The following is a 21,859-nucleotide window of genomic DNA, read 5'->3' on the forward strand; positions in this document are numbered from 1 at the left end:
GCCCTCAGTCTCCTGCTACCAGGGGTGCCACTGAAGTTTATGCTGCTGCTACACATCCTTTTCCTGGGAAGCTTCCACATAATTAATTTACCTGTGGAGCTACGAACTCCTGTTTTAAAGCTTTCTTTTAATCAGTTTGCAAAATACCCAGCTTCTTGTGTACTCTTGTGTGAGTTCCCCTTATTTATCTTAAATTTCAGGGAGCATGACTGCTGGTTTTCAGTGTGCAAACCACCCTGGGCTCCCTGGGAATGGGAGCCCCTTCCTTCCACTCCTCCCCATCCCTCTGCAAGGTACAGCAATATAATCACTGGTTTGTTCACTTCTTATTTCCCTGACAAATCAATCTTGTGTTGTCTTTGCTTCCTCCTTTGATTTCTTGGCTTTTCTGATCTTCCCACATTTTCTGCAGCTACACAACTCATCCAAACTAATAACCAGCACAGTTTTTCCCCTCAGGTAGAACTGTGTTCCCCCAGGCCTTGGGCAATGCTTGTGCCTCCCTCACTCAGGGTGGAGGTCATGGTGGGGCTCATAACCTCACAATTAATTCTGTCCTCTTGATAAGCAGGCTTTGGCAATGAATCCTTGCAGTCCTACACAGATCCTGTGTCAAATTCACAGGAGTTTCATGAGATTAGCATTGCTTTGAACTCCTTCTTCACGCCCAAGTCTAGCAGGGGGAGTATAGGAAATTTATAGTTGCAAAAGAACTTTGCAAAGTTGCACTACACTCCATTTCCTTGGCAAAGGCAAATAAAACTACGCAGGGAGAAGGGAATAAAGAGTGGAGAAAAATGCTGCAGACATAAAGGGAGAAAATGCTGAATGGGAGGGGAGAACTGACAGCCTTAATGTGGATTTGGGGGGAATTTATAAACCTGAAGCCAAGTAATCACAGAGCGTGGGTAGTTTAGGTGACTGTGGGGACTCATTGCTCTTCATTAACCTCGCAACCACCTGGATTCAGGTGTCAACTCAACATCAAACCACAGCTGATCAAAACTTTCTCTGTTTGAAAAATTGTGGAGAAATTGGGTTTTCAAGTGGCTGAATGGGATTTCATGAGGCTCCTGCCTTCCTCGATATTGTTAAATCATTCAACATCAAAAATCTAAAAATGGATATTTGGGCCTGAACACAGTTCTGGGCTGCAGCCAAAAAGAGCTGAAAAAATGCTGCTGTGTTTGTTTGTAAGTGAGGAGCCTGTGCTCCATTTTCCCCATGTGCCGTGGGGGCTTTGTTGCCCCTGCCTCACAGAGAGCTCAGGCAGGATCCAGGCACTGCCTTGCCCAGAGAGCAACACAGAAAGCAACTTCAGTAATTTCTACAGTGAATAACTGCTTTTTTCCACCTGTATCTGTGGGAACACTCTCCCCTGACCCAGAGGTACAGTGGCGTACATAGGAAAGATGCCATCAAGCTGGAAATTGTTGGGCTGCAGTAGCTCTGGGATGAGGGCTGTTTATTTGTTTGGGCCAGAAAATGGAAGCGGGTCTGGAGAGCGAAAGAGGCTTTCCCAGGATAGCTGTGACTTGTCAGGGGCTGAGAGAGATGTGCCATGCAAGCCCTGGCTCTTCTGTTTTATATCTGTGTTGCTGATCTGGAATATAGAAATTACTGCTGGGATGGCAGAGTGTCAGATGAAACAGCCAAGTGAAGCATTGCTTTTGGTGGTGGCTGGGTGAGGAGTGCCCATGTTGAAGAAGTGGTGGAAGCCTGGATGAGCAGCCTGGCTGCAGGAGAAATGCCTGAGTTTGGTGCACAGTGTGTGCTGATGCCACCAAAGCACTCCTGAGCTTTCAGTTCCATGTGGTCTCACACAAAATTCATGGCTGCTGTCCCGCACAAGGGGAGCCCAGCACATTTTGCATTCCATTGGCAGCACAGTGACCTGCTCAGGTCGAGCTGTAGACCAAACTGGGAGCAGCCAGGCTGCAGGGTTCTTGTAGCATCCTAGAAATTCAGTGGGACCCTTGTCCTGAGTTAAAGAACCCTCCTGAACTTCCAGCCTGGTGCAGCCTGGTGAGCTCTGCCCATCTCCTCCTCTGGGGTATTCTCCAGTGGCTGCTGCTGTAGAGGTTGTAGGGTAATACAAAATCACACCAGTAGCTTCCACTGGTCTCCTGCATCCTTTTATTTGGTTTAAAATCAAGTGTTTGCGAGTCATCACTGCGAATTCATTGTCAGCCGTCTGTCACGCTTAATTGGGTTGTCCTGTAAAATATCTTGCATATAAGTAAATCAAAAAGAGTGGGGCTCATAAAAGGGCCAGTGTGTGGCACATTGATGTTATTTATAGGCTTCTCTGTGGTGCTCATCGCCATGGCAGCTGTGAAGGTTGATGCTGACACTTGTGAGGGAATGCCAGGGATATTTTTAAACAGCCACGTGTATGGAATGAAGCGGTGCTGATGTGTCCCAGTGCAGCTGGGAGCAAGGCTGCAGTGTCCTGCAGGGAGCCTCCAGCCCCAGGACAGCAGCAGGAGGGCAAGGAGCCATGGCAGGTGAAAGCAGCTCTGTGGGCTAAGGCTGCTGGGGTTGTAGAGCCCACAGCTCCAGTGCCCTGGGCGCTGCATCCTGGCATCTCCTTGGAAAAGTGCGCAACAAGCCAAAGGGGAGAAAAGTACTCACATGGCAGAGGCTGGAGATCCCTTCATCCCTTTTCTCCTCTTCAGGATGAAGCCCTCACGTACCAGCATGTTTTTCATACCTTTCTGTTGAATTATACTGAAGCCACTGGTGATTGCTCCACAAGTATCCAATAGAAGCTTACTTTCTACAGCTGGCTTTTTTTGATAACATTCTTTCTTCTTAAAAAGCAAACAAAAGCAGCATGTCCTCATGTCAGTTCTGTAACTGGCACATAAAAAGCCTTCTTCAGCCACATCCAAGTAGAGCTGGTTTGAGCATCTGCACCTCAGTTTCCACCTGGAAAGAAGCCTCTTGCAAATTCTTCACTGTCCCAGCAGCATTGCTGTCTCCAGCAGCAGTGCTCCAAAATGACTCTCAGGGGGATAAATAACAAACCCTCAGTGTGTCCTTTTATGACAAAACTACCTGGTCTCTCAGCTGGAGGACCCCAGTTCCTGCAAAAACCTGGCCAGGCTCTCTCAGTGAGTACACCTTCATCTTCTCACTTGCATCAGGCTGTCACAGCTCAGCCCTGACCTGAGGAATCCAGGGCTTAGCCAGTCCTTTGTGAATCTCTCTGCCCACCTGAGAAAGGCTTTCTATAAACCTACACCATCCTTCTACTGAGCTAACTGTGACTCTCCCATCTGCAGATGGGTTTTTTTTCTCTGAGGATGAGCAGAGGTCTCTGAAAGGGACCTGGTGCACACTGTGCCTTTCCTGTCACCCCTGCTCCTCTGCAGCAGAAACCCAACTGTGCCTGTTTTCCCCTCCTGTGCAGATAAGCAGGTGCTTCTTCCCACCCTGTTCTCGTCTCCTCTCCTTGCTCCCCAGGGCAGCCTCAGTTCCCTGGCTGCTGTTAGCGATGGACCTTTTGTTCCCATGAGATCAACGCTGTGTCCCCGCCACCCCTGGGCTCTAACTGCTCCCCCACAGTGAGGGGAGGCTCCTCAGGAAAGTCCCAGGGGCCATAAAAGTCATTATTTAACATTATTTGCCTGTTGATGGCAGCTATTTCTATGGCTGTGGGAGCACAGGGCCCTCATGCCTATGTCTGTAAGCATTCAATTCATGCTTTCTTCACAACAGCAAACTGCCTTTGCCAAAGCCATTTGGTTAAACAGTTGCAGTAAACAAACTCACTGGATTTTTTTTTTTTCCTGGGGCTGTCCTGGGGTTTATGCAAGCACTCCACTAACATTTACTGTCCTGGCATCCACTGTTAGTCCCACAGACACCTGCTTGGGAAATGAGTCCACATGGGCAGTGGGAGTGAGGGAGTTGGTGTGATGCTTTCCCTGCCTCCTACAACTCCATTCAAGAGCTCTTCTTGCAGAGCAAATACATGGGGTCTCTTTTTGCTCTAAGACTGATATGGTTATTAAGCTTTCTGCAGTGGAGAAAAGATTGCAAGGCAATTCAGCTCGCTGGGTCATGAATCCATGTAGATGTTGTGAATGGAAATGATATGCATGTGCCCTGGGCTTTGCCCAATCATACCAAGCAGTAATATAAGTCAGGATGAAAATAAATCTTAATACCAACACGCCCTACATGAAGCAAATACTTATTTTACATAAAACCTAATTTTAGCACGTCAAGACTGTAGCCAGTCCACTTTGTCTCACCATGACTTAGCATAATGACATACATATAGGTATGAATATATAGATTTGTAAACACGCTCTTTCCCCCTCCCTATTTTTTTTCTGAATGTGAGAACCCCAAGAGGCAGAACTTGCTGTCTCAGTGAGGAATCTCTGCACACTCACAGCTCTTTTCTCCCTTGCCTGGGCATGGGGAAGGCAGCACGGGCACCCATGTTATGCACAGAGTGATTTCTTTGAGCAGCAGCAGCTAAGAAGTGCCAAAGCATGGCTGTAATGCTGACTGGGATCAACAGGGTAGAATGAAATGCTGATGGGTGTCAGGCCCTGGGGATGTTGGCAGGGGATGCTGCCTGCGGCCCTGCCTCCCACAGCTGGCCCCACTGTAGTGATCTCAGTGCTGGCAAAAGAGCAGCATCAAAATGCTCTTCAGCATGGGATTCATCAGTGTGCATGCTCTTTGTCTGGTACCTATGGAGAGAATGCCAGAGGTTGTGAGGGAATGCCCTGAGGGAGTCATGATATGCTCAGGTTTTCCGAGTGCTTTGGAAAAAGGAGTGGTGAGCTTTGCTTTTCAGAAAAAAACCCAGAAGTCCTTTCTGGCATTATGCTTTCCTGCATCCTCCCCGTGCGGTGTCAGAGCTGGTTTATGCAGCTATATTAACTTTCACTTCACCTTTCTGTGCTGCTTCCTTCCCCTGCACACTTTATCCTAGGAAGATCCCAGGCTGCTCCAGCAGGGCTGGTTTCTCAGAAGAGTTTGGATGTACAGCAGGAGGGCCGTGTCAGGAGGAGCCTGTCTCCTTCCTTCCCCACCATGGAGTGATTCCCAGTGCTCTGTGCCAGCCTGAGGGCACCCCACAACCACAGCCGTGCTGGGGCTCACACAGCTGCTCCCCATGGTGCTTCTGCCTGCCCAACTCCTCAGGGATGTGGCTGTGGGGCTGGTGGCCCCCAGGGCTGCAGCAGGAGCCCTGTGATCCCTTCTCCTGGGAAGGCACAGGCAGGAGCGCGGCCGCGGGAGGATTTTGGCTTGCACCGGCAGCCAGCGAGGAGTGTCTGGCACTGGTGGCTGGAGACAGGCTCTGCCTGTGAGCCAAGCCAGGCTGGCAGCTGGGGAGCCAAAAGCAAAGTGAAAGGCACGGCTTTGCATCCCTTTGTAGACTTCTGCTTTGATGGTGAAGCCGCTCATGGCATGCCTGTCGTGGGGAGCACACGCTTGGGAGCAGCCAATGGTGCTTTTGTGGGGCCGTGGTGGTGAGGAGCAGCTCTGGAGAAGCAAAACCCCTCAGGAATGTGTAGGGGGGTGTGGATCCTCACAAACTGCAGGGGAGGAGCTGGGCTGGGACGCTGCTGCCTTCCTGGTGAGGGGGAAAGGGAGTCACAGCCACCCTGAAAGGAGAAGAGAGGTGCTGGTGCTGGGAAGGTGCAGCCCTACCTCCCCAGCGGAGCAGCAGAGCAGGTACAGCAGATGAAATGACCTGCTGCTCTCTCCTTATTAAAAAAAAATAGTGTTTGCTGGCAGCACTACAGATCTGACACCTTGATCCACTGAAATGTTCTCAAAATATAAATCAGGAGGAAGCGATCCAAGCCCCCCGTGCAGGGAGAGTTTCTCCTCCTGCTGCTGCCCTCTCCCAGGGCAGGAGAGCCCTGGTACCCCATGGCAGGTGGGTGTGGATGGGGGCTCCCACCACGGCACCAGTTTGTGGGGAGGTTTGACTGGGTGATGCATCACTGAGCCCATCCCTTCTGGCTCAGCCCCAGCAGTTCTGGAAGGAGAAACTGATTGTGATTTAAAGGTGTCAGAATCAGGAAATCCATCATGTCCCTCGCTAATCTGCTGCTGTGATTGATTACCCTCACCATTAACTGCCCGTTACAGACACACACCTTATTTCCAGCCTAAATTGGTCCCTGGGCATGGCAGGATGGCACAGTGATGCATGGAGGAGTGTGCAGGGGCTGAGTGGCCCTGGGCCAGCACAGGCTGAAGGCACAGACACGCACTGCCAGCACCCAGAGGCCCCCCCAGAGGAACAGGGGGACAGGAGTCCCCACGATGGATCCCCCAGAGCAGCTGGGGTCGGGATCCCTGCCCAAGGGCTTGGGGACATTGCAAAGGAGGTGGGATGTGGGATGGCACCCTGCCCTAGCCTCCCCAGGACCAGATCACAGCGCAGTACATCGTGTACTGGTCCCCTTCCCATGCAGAAGGATCTTCCAGCAAAGGAGTGGGAAGAGTCTTGCTTTGCTCTGAGCTAAATTGTGCAGTAAATTAAGCCTGAACTGCATGAAATTTCCTCTGCATGTATGTTCCAGGGTGAGCCTGGGAACAGGTTTTATCCAAATTCTCCTGCCTTTTGTCTTTAATTTAAAAAGTTAGAATCTCCTGTAATTGCCTCTGTGCTCATGGAGAATTGGGTAATACTAAGAAACCCTCTGGTGGCTAATTGAATGCCTTATAAATGTTCTGACTGTAAGCAAAATTCTCTGTCTTACATTATAAAGATATTTAGGTCCCATTCTGTAGTAGGGTGATAATTTTATGAGGGATTTTCATATCTTTTGGATGCAATATGGGATGGATCATTACCTTTTTTTACACTTAATTGCTTTTATCATCCAGAAACATTCAGTGCTTAATGATAATAAAGAGCCTCTGCTAAGGAGGCCAAACACCAAGTGTGTTATTGCCAGAGCACAACTCCTTGGTGTGGCATTTCTTGTGCCACCCACCCTTGGGGAGAGAGGGCTGCTCACCCCAAACCCCCCAGCAGGGAAGAGCAAGGCCAGAGCCCTGTGAATCAGGAATTGTCTTGTTTTCCATGCATCCATGTCCCCTGCCTTTCTGGTACCTTACCCGTGGCAGCCAGAGCACGGAGGATGCTCCTGCAGCAGGTGGGGATGGGGAGGCTGAGCTGCCTGCTGCAGGCTCCAGGCTCCAAGAGAGCACTGGGAACAGACCCTGCTTCTCTGGAATCTGCTTGAGAGAGGGAAATTTGCTGCTCCTCAGGCAGCCAGGCTGCCTGCTGGGCCAGGCTGGCACCTTGCTGCCAAGCTTTGCTCCTCAGAGGCAGGGTTACAAAACCAGGTCCAGATGTTTGCTTGCTGTATTGCCTGTGGTTCTTCCAGGAATGTATTTTTCAATGGCCTTCTACAGCTCTTAATTAAAAGAGCAGTCACATAATTTATTAATTACTTATTAACCCTTTATAGCCACTACAAGTCCATCACAGAGGTCGGTGGTGTCCTACTGATGCTCATCAGCAGCCATGGTAATTGATGGATTTAAGCAATCTGCTGACCTGTTGGGCTCGGCAACAATTGATTAACTATTCATTAAAACATCTAGAAATTATTTATGAACCTTTTATAAACTATTTATAAGTGAGCAGGGACAGATTTATTCATTACTGTGTTATGGGCTTGCAGCAAAGGGATGGAAGGAGCTCCAAGCTGAGATTCCAGCAGCCCAGCTCCAGGCAGCAGGAAACATGCCCAATGTCACAGGAAAGCCTTTGTCACTCCACACATTTCTCCAGATTACACTGGCTTCCTGCAGGCCCCATGGGGGGTCAAGTTCTCTGATAGATGTGGGTCATTCTCCCAAGGATCAGAAATAACACAGAATGGAGAATTTTCTGCTTTTCTGCAGAGTCAGGTAGTTTAGCTAAGTAGGGGCTGGCGAGAATCCAGTAGCAGCTTTTTAATACACTGTTGGGCTAAACTTAGAGGAGAGGATGAGCAGGCTTGTGTGATGCTTTGCTTCTAGTGGCATAGGATTAAATTACCATCCCATTTTACTTCATATTAGTATGCAGGGATAGAGAGAGAGAAAGGCAGCAGCTGCCAGCAAAACCCGGTTGGCTGCTGGGTGCTCTCAGGCAATGAGCTGGTTTCTGGGTAAATTGGGGATGCGGTGTAAGAGTCAGGTTCAGAGCCCAGAGCTGATTGGTTCATTTTTGGGTTTTTTTTCCAGCTTGATAATGAAAAAACAAAAATCTGCTTTCTATTACTTTCAGTGCAGTAGAAGAAGGGAAGGTGGATTGGCCTTGCTCAGTTTAGACTTCATGAATCATTTCCATGTTCCTGATCCGTAGTGTTTGTACCAAAAATGGAGACTTTTCCAGGGACTGCCCAAAATGAGTAATGCAGTTCCTTGCTGCAGGATCCCAAAACACTCACTGCTGCTGGGGGTTATCTCCAGCCCACAGAAACGTGCACGGCTTGGCACTGAGGAGCCTCCCTGTCTCTGGAGCTCACCATCACCAAAGAGAAGCTGCAGGTGTCAGCTCTGCACGTGCTGACTCAAGAAATGACACCTGTGCTGGGATCTCACTGGAGTATTTTTGGGGTCCCCGGACGGAGGAGGAAGGAATGAATCTGACTCCATGTTCTTAGAAGGCTGATTTATTATTTCGTGATATTATATTAAAGAATGCTATACTAAAACTATACTAAAGAATACAGAAAGAATACTTACAGAAGGCTTAACAAGACACTAATCAAAAACCTGTGACTCTCCAGAGTCCTGACACAGCTGGACTGTGATTGGTCATTAAGTAAAAACAATTCACGCGTTGAATAAACAATCTCCAACCACGTTCCAAACCAGCAAAACACAGGAGAAGCAATCAGATAATTATTGTTTTCATTTTTCTCTGAGGCTTCTCAGCTTCCCAGGAGAGAAATCCTGGCAAAGGGATTTTTCAGAAAATATGATGGTGATGTGTCAGCATCCAGGATCCCTTCCTACAGGCTGTCCCTAACCCTGCCTGCAGCAGATGCTGTCCAGCAGGACACAGGGATAACTGATGGCTTATTCCCAGGAGCTGGGGGTTGGTGTGGCAGGTCTGTCAGCCGGCAGGGAGGGACAGATGTGCCCTGTGTTTCTTGTACAAGGTTCCCTCTCTCCCTCCTGCTTCTCTGCATTGTCCCCCTGCTGATGGTGCTCAGCTGGCTGCTGAAGGCCAAGCTGTGTAGGAGCCACAGGGCTGGCTTGCTGCTCAGCACAGGAGGGGAATCCCAGCACTAGCAGCAATCTCAAGTGGCAGATTTGTGTGGTGAGGAATGGTTAGCTGTGTTTCAAGCCCTTGTTTAGATTTACAGAAGGGGTGTGTTTACACACGTGTAATTCATTCAAAAAAGCTGTATATAGTTACTATTTAAGCATAAACTGGAGTAATTCAGCATTGCACTGTGTGTGTCCTAATCAGTTTGAAGCTGAGCTGAGATCAAATTAGTGCAAGGCTGAATCTGGCTGTGCTCTCCCCATCCTGCCATAGCCCAGGCCCCGAGGCTTACAGAGTGTCCTGCAGGGCACAGCTCACACAAATATCATGCAGAATTTCACTTGTGTTCCACCTCAGAGGAGAGAAAAGCCATCTCTCTGTGGTCTCTCCTACAAGTGTACTTGAGCTGTTTTGGAGTGGAACACAAAGAAATCAGCTTTCTGTGGGAAGAGAATACAAAGATGTGCCCAAAGAGCCATAGGTGTCTCAGTATTCTTGTAGGAACACTCAAACCAGTGTGCTCCTCATTCCCCCAGGACCAGGGAGCTTTGGAGGCTCAGAGGATCCCCTGCCCCAGCCACAAGGCAGGGCTGAGCACTGGAGAGGGGTTGTACCCCCCCAGCTCACACTGCAAGCTGGAGCTGCCCTCACTTCTTGTGGGCAAACCAGTCCCAGAGGTGGAAAGTATGTCCTGCCTGGGCCAGCTCACCTGGCAGGACATCACTGTGCCTCTGGCAGGACATCAGGGTTTGGTGATGTGGTCAGAAACCCCCAGCTGGCCCCACAGATAAGGGGCACAGCCTCCAGCTCCAGCCCATCCCACAGGAGCAGGGGGATACCTGTGACACACAATGGGGCCAGCAAGAGGTGTTTGGAAAGAAGGGATTCAGGGGGCTCTGGAGGACACAGCACAAGGTGAAAGCAGAGTCCCAGCACCCCTACAGCAGTGCCCTGGTGGTGGGCTTTGCTTAGCTGGGGAGTGGGGCAGCTCCATCCCAAAAGCAGAGCTTCCCCTGGCAGGGCTTCCCCTGCAGAGCATCCAGGCCCCAGCCATGCTGAGGAGCCCCACAACAGGAACACTGTCACCCCCAGACTGGGGCACCCTCAAACAACCCAGGAGCAAACCACCCAGCTTGCATTCTCCATCCACTTGGTTAAGCAAAGCTGAAATAACAGAAATCACATTGGAATCAGTCCTTGGGGGGCTAGAGATGCTCCAAGTCCGGAGAGAGCAGAGAGCTGCTGGTGCTTGCTCTGGAAGAGCATGTTCATGCTGCAGAGCTGTTCCAGCTGCACAGCCCTCAGCTCTGTTTCCAAGGTGGGAACACCTGGCAATGGGTTTGTGGTGAGCTCAGTCCTTGGCCAGTGCCTGCACCCTGCCCCAGCCAGCCCAGAGGGGCCAGCCAGGCACTGGGGCAGGACCAGGGGCTGGAGGATTCCCCTCTCAGCTGCACAATTCCTGCTGCACCCCACAGACCACAGAAATTCCTGATTTTTCTGTCCCTTATTTGGCCTTTGTGCCTATTCCCAGCCCCTCTGGGCTCGCAGAGGATGTGGGGATGCCCCTGCAGGGAGGAGCTGAGCCTGCTGGTGGCTACAAGGAGCAGGCATGATGTGGCACTGTGGCACAATTGGCTACCTAATTACAGAGCAATTAAGCACCCAGAGCGGGGCCATCCTTCCCTGAGACAAATCTGTAAATACAGGGAAGAGCTGTAATGCACAGGGACACAGCAGAGCCCCCCTGGAGGAGTGGTGGTGGAGGATCCCCCGGGTCTCACCTGCTTCCAGGGGGAGCTGGGCCTCCAGGAATCCTGAGGAGAAATGGTTGCTGCCTCATGAGGCCATGGGGATGCCATGGGAGGGATCCCAGCCAGAGGGTGGGAAAGGCTGGGGCTGAGCAGGGGTGGGAGAGGAAAATGATGGTGCAAAAATCAGTGTAAGATGTTGGCATGGTGCTTGGGGAGGGCTTCCAGAAGCAGTTTCAGAATGCAAATTTAAATAGCAGCTGATGGCAGCTGCTCTCACTGTGCCTCTGCAGCCAGGTGAGGTTTTTACCAGCCCAGCAGTGACCCTGGCTGCCCCCAGTCCCCACCAGTCTCCCCCTGTCCCCCCAGCCTCCCCAAATTTCACCACTTCCTTAGCTGGGATTCAGCACTGCCTGTTTGGTACAGGAGGGATGCTCTGCAAACATCAGCTTTCCTGTGCCTCATGCAGTTGAAAATTCAGTGAGAAACACCTGCCATTTCTCACATTTCATGTTTGCCACCATCATAGTTTCTGAAAAATCCTCTTTGCCCAGGATTCTTCTCCTGGGAAGCTGCGAAGCCTCAGAGAAAAAGGAAAACAATAATTATCTGATTTGCTTCTCCTGTGTTTTGCTGCTTTGGAATGTGGTTTGGACGTTGTTTACCAACAGGTGCATGTTTGATTGGTTTCATGTAAATTGTTTTAACTCAATGACCAATCATGGTCAGGCTGTGTCAGGACTCTGGAGAGTCATGGGTTTTTCATTATTATCTTGTTTAGCCTTCTGTCTGTATCCTTTCTGTTTTCTTTAGTATAGTTTTAGTATAGTATTCTTTAATATAATATAATATAATATCATAAAATAATAAATTAGCCTTCTGAGAACATGGAGTCAGATTCATCATTTCCTTCCCTCATCTGGAGACACTGAAAATACCACACATGTTCTCTCTGGAAAACTGGGAAATGTCTGCTCCACTCCACACTTCATCCCCCTTTCCCAGGCAAGAGATTCCCTCCCAGTGAGGGAGAATATGTGTGATGACTCTGTGGCCATTGGTGGATAGAAAGGGATTTTATTGTTCTTCACTTTGTTTGGCATCAATTGGGAGTGAGGTGTGAATCCTCTTCCCCGATCTGTGTTTTCTAGCAAACCACATTCATTGTTCCTGAAAAGTCCAAGCCATCTGCTACTTCAAATGCAATCTAAAGTTATCAGCAGAGGGGAGGGAAGGAGGAAGGTAAAAATCACCCCAGAGAGAAAGGAAATATTTCTGAGGCTGAACAAAGCATCCCAGGATTACTCCTAGCCACTCTATGTAGTTGTTTTATTTTGCTCAAAACCCCAAGTGCAAATAATTTAAATGACTGCCAAACAGAAATAATTTATATTGGATTTTCAGCTTGTCTGCCAGACCAAAACTAACTTGTTATTCTGACACCCCTAAGCAGTGCCAGGGAGGAGAGATGCTCTCTGTGCTGCCCTGGGGATACCCCAAACCCCACCTGTGATGCACTCACAGCCCCATGGCTGTCACCTGGAGCTGGGGATGCCCTCACTGGCATGGGCTGCTGGGGCTGTTCCCAGGTGTCATGGCCTGACTGCTTGGCTGGGATCAGCAGCAGGAGAGCTTCCCATGCACATTTTGATTTCAAATGCTGGAAAAAAGAATGAAAAATTAGTCCATTCTGAGCATGTTTAGAAAGGAATGACTTCAAAAATTAACAATTCAGGGCAAGTCTCATTTTTCAAAAGATGCTTCTAAATTAGCCATTTTGGGTCAGTCTCCATCTCTTATCCTGTGAATATCCCTTGTCCCTTCCATTTCATGGAGGGGAGGAAAACAGCAGCTCCTCACTCTCAAACAGCATCTTTTAGCAGCTGGCTAAGCTGCAAAATGGATTAGCTTTGCCTTACAGCTCTGTACACAGCAATTTCAGGCTTGCACAAGAGTTGCATAGCCTTTCCAAGCAAAACATTCCCCGTGAAGCCCCTTCTGGGGATGCCAGGAGATGGAAATGAGCCTGTGGGGCAGCAGCATGCTGGGGAGCAGGGATGGAGAAGGCCAGGAGGTGGGAGATCTGCTCCCACATACAGAGCCAGCACTGCATGGGGGTAGGGCACATTTTCCTGTCATCAGGAATGAGGAGGGAAGGAGTCAGCCCAAAGCCTGGTGGGGACCCTGGTGCTGGGAGCCTGGATCTGGGGCTGAGGAGATGGGCAGAGCCCTTGGGTCAGCATCTCCTCCACCCCCAGGCAGCTGCAGCTGCGGGGACAGAGGTGTTGGAGGGCTGGTGGCAGGTCCCCACAGGGGACCCCGTGGGACAGCAGTGACACTGGCACAGGGGCTGTTCCAGCCCAGCAGTGGGTGAGAGCAGGGCAAGGGCTGCTGTGTCTGAGCACTTCATCCTGCTTTCTCCCTTGTCCAAGCACCAGCTTTGAGCTTGCCAGCCTCCCCTTGTGCAGGGGACCTCACCCAGCCACGTCCTTCTGGCAGGAGCTAAATTGCTCTTTTTATGGCAGGAATTAACTTCTGCTCTGGCTGCACTGCCCCATGCACAGGGGCTGTGCTGGCCAGGAGAAAGCTTGGAGAGACTGGGAGGCAGCCTGTGAGCCTGTGTGTGAGTAGCAGAGATAACCTCAGCCCCAGGGCCTCGGTGCCAGTGCACATGTCAGCCAGAGATTCCATGGCCAAAGCACATTCATCGTGCCAGAGATTCCATGGCCAAAGCACATCCATCATGTGCCCTCTCCCCACCTCCCCTCCTCCCTCCCTCCCTCCACAGAGAGACCCGAATAGCAAGAGCCTGCTTTTGAGGTTGGAAGTCAGGTTTAGAATTTTAATGATATCCTGTATCCCACAGCCTTTTATTTGGGGAGAAACCGCTGTAAATGACCCATTTTTCTTCATATAATGATAATCATTACCAAGAGGAAAATGAGCACTGAAGCTGGGCACAAACGCAGTCACATACTAGATGGGGTGGCTGATTCTGACTGGCAAAATGCTACATGGAGAAATATACCTTTTATATTTAGCAGGAACATAAAGATGTCTTTAAGCATGCATGTAAATTTGTAACAAATCAGTCACTGTGGCTTGAAACTTGAAGCTGGAGAGAGCAGCTGTAAATATTTGATCTGTTTGGCAGAAAGCTCCAGCACAGCCAAGTGTCACATCCTCCTGTCCCATCCTCCTGCCACATCCTCCTGTCACATCCTCCTGGGGGGCAGGACCTGCCTGTGCTGTCAGGTGGGGAGCCCATCTCCCATCTCCCATCTCCCATCTCCCATCTCCCATCTGAGCTCCTCCTCACCCAGGACCTGGCAAGGAGGAATCTGGGAGCTTCCCACACCTCGGGCATGGCCCCTGCTCCTGGTTTGTTTAAAGGAGGGAAAGAATTTCATTAGCAAGGAAAGCCTGACCAGCCAAGTTTGTGCAAACAAAAGCCTTAGTCCCAAAAGCAGCACTCACCTCTGGGCTGCTGTCTGACCCACAGCTCAGACCCCTGCAGGGGCACTTGCTGCTGCTCTGAGCTGCTCTGGTGGAATCCTCCCCACCTGGCTGGGGATGGATGTCAAGGAGAGGGAATACTGGAATACACAAGTTATTACTTCAAATCCCCCAGGCCATGCTCGTCTCAGCCCCCCAGCCCCTTCCTGCTGCATGCTGGCTGGCACATGTGCAAGGGGCTGTGGCAGCTCCCAGCACCGCTCCTGCCTGGCTCCCAGGGATAGGCAGGAGGTGCTGTGGTGGCTTTCCTTTCAGGTGACACTCAAGGCAGCTCATTTAGTTCCCAGACTTCAGCCCAGCTGCCTCTGACCACAGTGTTCAAGCAGCTAAAAGTTCAATTAGGTGTGACCCAAGGAAAACCTCTAAACATATAATTAATTGGGAGAGTGAGTCCTGAGCCCAGGTGATTGCTCTCCTCTGGAGTGGCCTGCAGCAGCCCCCTGGCCTGGCTCATATGCCAAGGAGGGAGCTGGTTAGGTTTGTGAGTGATATAAGGGGCCTGGTCTCTGGCTGCTGGAATTGAATTAGACATCAACAAGACAGATTTTATTAGATTTATTAGATGGCTGGAGAGAGAAGGCTAGAAACCAGGGGAAGAGAAGTGTCTTCCCAGTGACCTCAGGGCTGCCATTATTTTTCTTGCACTGTGTCAGATGGGTGCAGTGTCATCTCCCAGGTGATGCCAGAGCAGCAGATGCCAGCACTGCCCCATCCCAGAGGCTGAGGCACAGGCAGGATGAGGAGGGTGAACTGGAGCTTAGTGCCAGAGAGCCTGTTCCAGAAGGAGCTGGCACTGGCATGGACTTCACGATGGAGAACAAGTGCAGAGCAGAGCACCCTGAGGCCCATCTCCAGCCTGTGGCACCAGCAGCTCCAGCTGGGATTTCAGACAGGTTCCCAGCTGTCTGCTGGGGGCGCACCACCAGGAGTTCTCAAGCTGCTAAGGCTTCCTGACAACCAGCATTGAGCTGCTCACATCAATAATTAACAGTGGGCCAGTCTTGCCAAAATAAATTCAGCAGCTGTATGGCAAGGCAAAGGTCCTTTGATTTCACAAGCTACCCATCACTTCTGTCTCGTGTGCTGTCCCTGCATTACAAAGGTTTGAGGTGAGCTTTCCACTCAGAAAAATGGCATGATGTTAATGGTGGAGCTTTTACTGGGATACACCCTGCTTCTGCTCAAGAGTCACTGCCCTGGGGAGCAGAAGAAGCTGAGATGCCTTCTCATCTCCTGGGGAGCTGGCTCAGCTGTCAGTGTGACAGGCTGAGCAGCAGCATGGCTGCTCCCAGGGCAGATGGCTGCCTTAGACCTGGGGGAGCAGCAGGATGCCACATGTCACCAGAGCACGAGAGCTGCTGTCACAGGAGAGGCTCTGCCTCAGAAGGGTCTCTGAGGGGCAGACAGGGAAATAAACCCCATGGGAACCAGGCAGGCATCACCTCGGGGTGGCCTGGGAGGACAGAGAGCAGCAAAATCACCCCAGGGATCATCTGGCTGCCCATATCTGCTGCTCCTGCAGAGGCTGAGCCCTGGCAGTGCTGAGTCCCTCCCAGGGACATGTCCCACAGCCCAGGTGTGTGGCTGGGCAGAGGATGGCCGTGCCAGGCTCAGTGGGAGCCAGCAGACACAATCTCCTTTCATCACAGCCCCTGGGCTCTGCTTCTTATTCCACCAGAACAGCCAGCAGCTGCCTCCTGTTAATTAGGAGCAGAGCAATCACTCTTAATCAAAGGCCAGACCGGTGGCAGCAGTAGCAGCCTGCCAAGCTCATCCCACCTTCACTAACCCTGTGCTGGGGGCAGAGGGAATTACAGGGGCACAGTTGTTTCTGTGCCACCACAGCCCGGCAGCAGGGACAAGCTGGATGCCACTCCCAGGGAGGGCAGAGCTGCCACTTGCTTTGTATAGCAGCTGATTGGCCTCCGAGGCACCTCCCCAGCTCTGTGGTGTGGAATCCTCCCCTCCTGGAGCAGCCAGGCCCTCTGCTCACCTGGGGCCTCAAGGGGAACAAGGGTTCTTGTGAGAGCAGGACACCACAGCCACCCTTGCTGTCCTGCCACCCTAGCACAGGCGCTGGAGCAGCACCTCCCAAAAGCTACTTGAGTGCAGAAAGTCCTCAATGCCTTCACCATCAAGTAGAGCAGAGCTCTCCAGGATTGCAGTTTGGGAGTCAGACCTCCTTGTCCTCCCAGCTCTCCCTTTGCAGCTTGCCCTGCTTTCCTTGCACCAGGCACTTCACCCACAGCCTTTCCTTGCACTGTGTGGGGGAGGAAGGAGAGGAGAGGTCCCTCTCCTGCTGCCTTCAGTCTGAGAGCCAGCCTGGCCCAGGCCAGAGGAGCCAGCAGTGACTCTGCCAGGTCTGTACAGAGCCTGCCAGCCTGACCTGATCCTTCCAGCCCTTGCTGCAGAGTCACCCCTGGCTGAGCACCTCTCACACAGGCAGGAGGTGCCAGCAGAGCTCAGATTCATCTTCCCTGGTAGATCTCCAGAGTTCTGCCCCAGAGCTTCCAGCATCTCCTTCCCCACAAGCATGTTTTTAGCACCAGGAAACTCCCAGTGCTCTCCTATTTATAGCTTCACACTCCAGTTTTCATTTTATTTTAATTAGCTGATTCCCTCTCCCACCTGCTCTCAGGCACCCAGTGGATTGGGTAGGGGTGCTGGGAGCAGCACTCAGGAAAGTTTGTACCTCTCTGCCAGCACTCAGGGGAGTGAGGACAAGAAGAGCAAGAGCAGGAAGCTTTCCATCCTCCATCTGTAAGGATTTCCAGCAGGCAGTGGGGGAAAGCATCTGTGTGAGGACTCTGCTCTGGCTCCATGGTTTCCTTTCCCCCAGCACTGACTGTGGGAGGTTATTTGAGGACATGGTTGTGAGTCACACACCAAAGTACATCCTCAGGCTACTGAAATCGGATCCAAGCTTTGTACTCCTGGCCTAGCTTGCTCCTGGTGTTTGCATTCCTGCCTAGTGATGGCACAGGAAAAATCCTGTGGTCTTTGTGTGCAGGTGAAACTTGTTGACCACTTGAGTGAGGGCTTTCTCTCCAGGAGGGCCTGGATAGAAAGACATAGAGACCTTTCTATCCAGCAGAGGTCAGAGCTGGTGGTGTGCTGCTGGGTTTTAGTGAGGTGATTTGTTCAACTGCGAGTTGCAGATGCACTCTCAGCCCTGCCATGCCCGGGGCAGGAAGTCCTTTTGTTCCCAGCCCAAGGATGGCACAGCTCCTTCAGAGGAAAGCCAGTTTCCTGGGCAGGGACAGGACCAGTGAGGGTGTTGGTTTTAGCTGCAGACAGCTCCCTCTGGGGTGAGCTGGGAGCGTGCTGGAGGAAACACATAAAATCCAACAGCATCTCCCAAAAAAGGGGGAGGAAGCCTGGAAAACAAAAAAAAACAAACAAAAACCCCAAACCAACAAAACAAAAAGAGAGTTTAGTTGGGTCAAATTCCCCCAGCAGGGGGAAGTCCTGCATTTGCAGGAGCACTGGCCCTGGAGGGCAGCGGTACAGGGAAAATGCTGATGATTTGGCAGAGGAGCAGCGAGCCCAGGAGGACTCCCGAGGTAGCAGAGAGGGAAATGCCCCAAGACCAGTGGGCAAAGCTCTGCTGAAGAGGGATAAAGAGTGCAAGGAGCCTGCAGGAGGGAGAGGAGGGTGAGGATAATCAGTGAGTAGAACCTGCACTCCACTGAACTCCACGTGCATCTCTCATTGTGGCAAGCATACATTCAGACAGATGTTTGCCAAATGTGCCCTTTTTGGCAACAAACCAATGAACCGTGGGGGATTTAGATGCTTTTATAGCTGGGGTTTGGTCCAGATTAGATCAAAATCTTGAAAATGCACCCAGCTTGGAAACACCAAGAAATTCCTCTGCAGAAGCATTTTGCTGGGAAAATGGTACATTGTTTTGGTAGAGCCAAAATGTAGTATTATAATTTAACAATTTATGTACAAGTCAAAATGAATCATTTACCTTTAACTATTTTTAAACATCTGGAACATGTAAAAAGGCACCTTTTTTTTTTTTTACATATCTGTCAAATATCATCAAACTCAGCATTGTTGTGAATGGGGGGATGTTCCCAGCAGCTGCAGCTGCCTGTGTCAGCAGAAGAGCCCCGACCAGGATGGCTGTGGGGGACAAATCTGGGAACAAGAAGGCCATCTGCCCATCCATCCATCTGTCCATGCAGCCAGCCTGTGCAGGGCTCTGCTTTGGGCAAGCAGCATTTCCCCACCCCATCACCAAAGCAATGTGACTGAGAGGGTAGTTTTATTTTTTTTCCTATTCAGGCAACAGTTCTGGTACCTTCTGCTTGTGTTTGTTTTTGGGAAAGGGGGCTGAAATGAACTCCAAAGGGGACTGAGGGTGTTAGCAGCAGGAGGGCACAGTCGATGCACTCACTGGTATAAGCAGGAGCTGGTTTTGTCTCACATCGCATTGCTTATTGGGAGCAGGTTCTAGGAACAGTTTGCAGCTCTTTCTCCATCTCTTGATGGGCCTACACAGTAAATTATCTGTAGTCATTAGCAAGTGGGCTGCTTCCTCCTTCAGACACAATTAGTGGGCAGGGTCCGGAAAAATCTTCCTCAATCTCATTTCCTTCACAGGATGCGCTCGAGAGCCCGGTGCTGCCTTGGAGGAGGCGGGGCACAGCCGCTGCCCACAGCGACCTTCCCTGCTCCTCAGGGTACGAGCATCCTCCCTCCCTGCCTCCCTCTGATGGTCCCCAGGGACTGCGCGGGGTGGGCGAGGTGGAACCTCAGCCTCCAGGTCAGCGAGGCTGAACCAGCGGCAGGAACGTGCAGAGGCTCGAGGACCAGCTGCTTTAGAGTTTCTTCTTAGTCAACGCAGAGTTTGCCCTGCCTGCAAGCCCCATCCTTGTGTGGTGCACAGTCACAGGTGGTTCAGGAATCACAAATGGTGTAAGCAATGAGCAGCAGCTCCCTGTGCCCGGCCCCTGCTGAGAGCAGGGCCCTGGCTGCGGCTCCCTGGGGCACAGCCCGCTGCCAGGGAGCGGTGCCATCGCTTGGTGCCCCTGCCACAGCTTGGTGCCCCTGCCACAGCTGCCAGGGAGCGGTGCCATCGCTTGGTGCCTCTGCCACAGCTGCCAGGGAGCGGTGCCATCGCTTGGTGCCTCTGCCACAGCTGCCCTGGAAACCCAAGCAGAGGTTTTTGTGCCCATCACCTCTTCTTGGCCCATGCTACCAGGTGGGAGAAGGCCCTGGTGGAGCAGCAGCTCTCCAGAGGTCTGAAGGGCCAAGTGAGAGGGAGCTTTGGATTTACACTCGGGAAAACTGGAATAAATCAAAGCAATTAAAGTGCAAATGAAGCTTTAAGCAATGCGGCATCCTAATTACCTGGGAAGCGCGTTGTGTATACTTCTGTCTCATTCCCTTTTTTAAAATAGACAGGATCCAAATTACATAAATAATTTAAATTAATTTGCCAGGTAGAGCTGGGCTTTGGGAAACGCTGTTAGTGATGATGTTTTGCAGGGGCTCCAGGAGCCCTGCAGGCTGTCTGCAGATGTGGCTCCCGGGCTGGGATTTGGGGTTTTGTGTGAGGATCCCGCATCCCACAGATCCCGGCTGCTGTGCCGGGAGGGGCAGAGGCAGGAGAGGAGGGCTCTGTGATGGGCGGCCTGAAGGGGCAGAGCCAGCGCTAATTAATCACTGCAATTAGCCCCCCGGCATCGCAGGCAAAAGCACAGTTTGGTTTTCTTCCAGACTGCCTGGGCTGGTGCTGGAGCAAGGCTGTGACCTCACATCCTTGGGTCACCGCCAGTGCTTTATAGTGTCTGGGAGAGCCGGGAAAAAGAAGTGAGAGACCAAGAAATAACTTCTGAGACAGAGTAGAGGCGCCAGGAGAATGGGGCAAGGTCTGGCTGCACCAATGCTGCTGCTTTCCCTCGGTGCCAGAGGAGGCAGGGCAGCGGTGAGAGTGCAAACCTTGCCCTTCAGCCGGGTTTGGACTCATCTGCAGGACCCCTGAGTCTCTCCAGGAAATCAGCAGCCGCCTCCATTCTCACTGAAACCTCTCCCATCCTGCAGGGCAGCTGGGAAAGGGCACGCTGGGCTGGGAAATGGGGTGTCCCCAAGCACACCCCAGAGATGGAGAGGGGACAGGCTGCTGCTCCCCATTCCCATCCCCTGCTGCTGGCCTTCACTGGGGGGGCTGGATGCTGGCCTTGGGCTCTGCCTTCTCAGCTGGTGACACACTGAGTGTCACTGAGGTCATTTGCTCACTCCAGTGCAATGGAGCTGTTTGGGTAGGGTAGAAGTAGAGGAGAAGAAGCAATTAGGGATTGAATTTTGTCCTGGTAAGGAGGTCTGTAGTTGCCAAGACTGAAGCATTGCTTCATCACCTGCTTGTGGGAGTCCTGGCACCAAGAGGGATGCCAAAGCTGTCAGATCCCTTCTGTAGGAGCCTGCCAGTCTGGCTTACTGATATCCATAGTGCTCCAAGCCCATTATGTTCCGGTGGGCTGCCTTTTATTTACAAGAATTCCTGCAGGAAGGAAGTTTTGTGAATACTCGTCTAAACAAATATTTGCCTCAGATGTGCTCTTGTGGCTGTCTGACGTGGTTATTGTCTTGCTTACTCAGCACAGTTCTCAGGCAGTTTTCCGAATGTACTGTCCAATGTGGTCGTTTAAAGGTCACCAAGTAATGGTTGTTTAAAAACGACCTGCTTTTGTCTAATAGCCCTCCCAGGAGAGTTTTATGTGCCCCCTCCCGACAGGCTGGTCAGGCATTGTTCACATTGGCAAGCTCTGCTCCGTGGATCTACAAAGGACTCTGTATTTCCATCCAGCACCAGGGCTGCGAGGGGTGGGGAAATCACCAGCTCTTGTGAAATCTGGAGAAGGGCTCGCACTGCAGCAAGTGCTTGGAAACAATTTGGAAAAGGCAAGAGGTGCTCACCCTGGCCAGTGCGTGGTGTGACTGGGGAGGAAGCAGTCCCCGAGCCCTGTGACTCAGTCCCTTCCTCCCCTCTCAAAGGTCACCACCGCAAATGTTTGTCAGACCCAGCCCGGGCTGCCGTGAGCCCTTCAGGAGCAGACAATGGGGAAGGATCTGCCATTTGAACCTATTTTTTTTTGCTGCAAACGATCTGCTCAGCAGTGGTGGTTAAAGACCTGTTGGCCGCCGCTGTAAACACTGAATTAACACCTTTCCGTGCCCTGGGTGTATTCCAGGAGGCACCAAAGGGTGTCCTGTCTGGTTTCATGTAGGCATGAAGAGAGAGCTGTGCCTTCCCCCAGCTCCCCAGAGCACACCAGGAACTCCAGGGCACGGGGGCAGGATTTACAAGCAAGCTGCTTGTGTACCT

General features: G+C 51.5%; 1 protein-coding gene across 3 annotated transcripts in view; it reads left to right on the forward strand.

Annotated features, from left to right (window-relative positions):
- TMEM121 (transmembrane protein 121) overlaps positions 1 to 21,859 on the forward strand; it is a 41,407-nt gene that overhangs the window by 11,886 nt on the left and 7,662 nt on the right. The window contains exon 1 of one of the 3 annotated variants that reach the window (XM_066555965.1): positions 19,196 to 19,214. The exons of the other annotated variants lie outside the window; for them this stretch is intronic. The gene's annotated coding sequence lies outside the window, so the exon portion shown is untranslated. Of the gene's footprint in view, positions 1 to 19,195; positions 19,215 to 21,859 lie in introns of those variants that run through there. 3 annotated transcript variants of the gene reach the window in all.

The sequence above is a fragment of the Molothrus aeneus genome, chromosome 9 (genome assembly GCF_037042795.1).
Source record: "Molothrus aeneus isolate 106 chromosome 9, BPBGC_Maene_1.0, whole genome shotgun sequence".
In the NCBI taxonomy this organism is placed as follows: domain Eukaryota; kingdom Metazoa; phylum Chordata; class Aves; order Passeriformes; family Icteridae; genus Molothrus; species Molothrus aeneus.